This window comes from Arvicanthis niloticus, chromosome 8, assembly GCF_011762505.2.
Source record: "Arvicanthis niloticus isolate mArvNil1 chromosome 8, mArvNil1.pat.X, whole genome shotgun sequence".
NCBI lineage: Eukaryota > Metazoa > Chordata > Mammalia > Rodentia > Muridae > Arvicanthis > Arvicanthis niloticus.
In genome coordinates, this window is record NC_047665.1 from 21,632,357 (window position 1) to 21,636,110 (window position 3,754).

Consider the following 3,754-nt stretch of genomic DNA (forward strand, 5'->3'; position numbering starts at 1 on the left):
CGCTCTTGCTGAACCCCCGACCTGAAGACCAGACCGGAGCGGCAGCTTGGGCCCGGATACAGTGGCCGCCCAAACGTGGGTCGGCCCGGGCCTCAACATTTTGCTCAGGCCGAGACATTTTTTGGCCACCCCAACGTGGGACTAGTGCGGTCCCCAACATTATTTTGGTGCCCGAACGTGGGGGCAGCAAGAACGAGAGACCCAGTGACGGACTTTACCTTTACTGGAAGAAGGATCTGTTGATTGTTGCAGGAATCTGCCGAGTTGAGAAAGAAGAGACAGAAGACTGAAAAGTGATCTCCCCCAAAGTCACCTTATTATTGGCAAATCTGGACAAGAACACCGGCTTGTAACTTCGAAGACCAAGGATTTTTATATTACTCTTGTAGGAAAGAGACCCAAAGATCTTTACAAGCTATCTTGCTGGGAAATGCCCAAGGTCAAAAGAAGCCGGAAAGCACCTCCAGATGGCTGGGAGTTGATCGAGCCAACATTGGATGAACTAGATCAGAAGATGAGAGAAGCTGAAGCTGAACCCCATGAGGGAAAGAGGAAAGTGGAGTCTCTCTGGCCCATCTTCAGGATCCATCACCAGAAAACCCGCTACATCTTCGACCTCTTTTACAAGAGGAAAGCCATAAGCAGAGAACTCTATGAATACTGCATTAAAGAAGGCTATGCAGACAAAAACCTGATTGCAAAGTGGAAGAAGCAGGGCTACGAGAATCTGTGCTGCCTGTGCTGCATTCAGACTCGAGACACCAACTTTGGCACCAACTGCATTTGCCGGGTTCCCAAAAGCAAGCTGGAAGTGGGTCGCATCATCGAGTGCACACACTGTGGCTGCCGCGGTTGCTCTGGCTGATACTCTTGACTCCTCTGCATCCTGGACTTTGAACCTTGGGCTCATGCTTATTGGGCTACTGCCTCCTGAAGCAACTCTTCTCAGGGTGGTGCTCAGAGAAAAGACCCAGGGGAAGCATGAGCTCTATAGGTGACAGCTATAGTGTTCACCAGCTGAAATCTGTAAAAATAAAACCTTCAGACCTCTTTAAAAAAAAATTGACTCCCTGAATAAACCATTTAACAATATTGTAAACATTTTTCAACTCATCCAGACCCTTGCCATCTCCCCCCGCAAAAAAACACTCAAAATCACTTGCCTTGTTTTGAAATTGACTATTGATTTTTTTGCTGTCAGTGTTCTAAATTCATAAAAACAACTGTTCCTGCTAAAATGCTAACAATCTTCAGTTTATTTTTCAGGACACATTTCTTTAGCTGCTAAGATCAAGCATGATTTAATTAATTCACCATCTGTACATGAATTTTCTTGCTTGCTTGTCTGGCAAATGAGCCACGTGGAAACTACACTGTCCTTGCATAATTAATGGAATCTTTCATTATTTCATTTGATAAAAACAAAATATATACTGTAATAAATAAAATGCAGTGGTTAATTTCCAGAATAAAAGTCCCTTGAGTCTTCTTAGGTTCAGCTACAGACAACTAGACGACACTGAAGCCTACTGATGTACCATTCCATCCCATCCCAAACTAGAAGCTTAGAATAGAAAATTGCTAAGAACCAAGTTTACCTAATGACCTGAAGACACAACCAGGTCATACACCTGAAGATCCGAGTTTCTCACACATCCTTTGTCATGCCTTAAAAACATACACACAAATTCCACTTTTCTTATGTTTTCTGATCATGCTCTGATTATGTTATCAATAAAAAAATACTTTATAGTGTAGTGATAGGTTTGGCACTCAAAACACTGTTGCATTGTAGAAATCTCACAGATGTATCCCAATAATCTGCGGCATGTTTAGCAATACCTTGTAAGTATAAAGCATAGTGTCCTGTCTCCATCCACTCAGTCAACTCTGCTATGGTGTCATGAAATCACATAGACCAATTGTACAAACTGAGTATAAAGTTCTCCAATAAAACTTTATGGATATTGTAGTGGTTTAAATGAAAATGACTCCCATAGGCCTTGTTGGAATAGGTGTGGTCTTGTTGGAGTAGGTGTGGTCTTGTTGGAGTAGGTGTGGTCTTGCTGGGGTGGGTGTGGTCTTTTGATGGGGTGGGTGTGGCCTTGTTGGGTGGGTGTGGTCTTTTGTTGGGGTGGGTGTGGCCTTGTTGGGGTGGGTGTGGCCTTATTGGAGTAGGTGACCCTTCAGAAATTAGCTAAAAGCAACATGCAGAAAAATAAGCTGGTTGGTGAGAATGTTGTGGAGTTCTGTGTTTTCATAGCCAGTTGTTCAAAAACTTAGCACAGGACAGTGTTTTCACTGAGTTTGTTTCTGTCCCTTTTCTGCAGGCACCGTGCTGGTAGTATTTGTCCCCGTCCCATGTCTTCAGGCAGGCAGGCCTCTGGTCTCTCTTCTCTACCCTTCCAGCACCTATGAGATCACAGCACTGTCCATTTATAGGACAATTGCTAAAATAGCAACTGAGGTGAGACAGAACGCTAGCAGCCAAGAAATGAACGCTTTCGTCCATGTGCTTAAAAATAACCAGCATGAGATGACATCATGGGAAAAATCCAGATAAGACTGCGCTTGCCCAGTATGAGGTCACCCGAGCTTTTTTCTTGAATGTGCCTCTCTGTACCACAACCATTGAAAGCAAGACCTGCACTCCTAGTCTATTCTCTCCGAAGCATACCGAGGTATGAAAAGTTTTCATTTAGCGACCAGCATTACCTACTCTTGGCCCATGATAGCTTTGAACTTTCAAGAGAAAACACTAAGGTGACAACAGTTTATGCAACAACTTGGCATTTTCGACACAAACAAAATCTTAAAGCTTCTTTTATTTCTTCTTGAAGAACATTATGCAAGCTTTTTTGGGGGGAGGAAAGTAACAAAGAAAAGAAAAGAACTCACAGTTACCATTGTAGCTCCGGCTCCATCTCCACCCTGCCTCATTTACTAACTAATGAACATCCAGAACTGTCAGGGCAGAATGCAAACTAAAAGCATTCCAGGGGTTAACCAAGGATCCAAATTCTCAGCAGGAAGACAAAAGAGACTAATTAGAACACCTGGATCCAAACTAATATGGAGGAGGAGCGTGGTTGACACACGTGATGAGAATTGGCCATTTTTGCTGACTGAAGGTTTCTGAGTTCGAGGCCAGCCTGTGTTTTGAACAGTGCCAAATTGGCAGACGTTTCAGGATGTGTTGCGTGTGGTCAAGTATCTGCACGGTTCACATGATGGGAACTTTCTACAGACGCCGGGGGTGTGAAGTGGTATCGTGCTGAGATCAGTTACTGTCTGGAACAACTGGGCATGTGTACATTTGAGCATGTGGCAGCTTCCACAGCGGCTATGGCTTATGTGTGACAGGCTTATGAACAAGGAGCATCTTTCCAGATGGGCCTGAATAAAGCCTTCCTAGTTCACAGAGGCCCTTTTCTAGGCATCCCGTTTCTGGGTTTGAAAATCCTTCAGCTAATGAAACAAGAAGCACTTCCTTAGTAACTATGTAGGATGCATGAAGCCTTTGGACAGGTAGCTCTTCCTAGGCTGCATGGAGGGTTTGAGCTGCATTGCAAAGACCGGCTAAAGGGAAGACAGTCCATTAGTCAGGTGACAGGTGGGAGGTGGGGTTCATAAGACTGAATCCTGGGTGAGACATTTTGAATATGCTATGGATTTTGAGGGTACATGTAGGTCACCTCCTATGGGTCCCCTCTAGGGTCCTTTTGTGTTGTGTCTGGAAGGTATCAGTGGCTTG

At 44.3% G+C, this 3,754-nt stretch overlaps 1 pseudogene; it reads left to right on the forward strand.

Moving 5' to 3' along the window:
• The first annotated feature begins 298 nt into the window (after positions 1–298).
• LOC117713979 (protein BUD31 homolog pseudogene) lies at positions 299–1,017 on the forward strand (annotated as a pseudogene).
• The last annotated feature ends 2,737 nt before the right edge of the window (positions 1,018–3,754 follow it).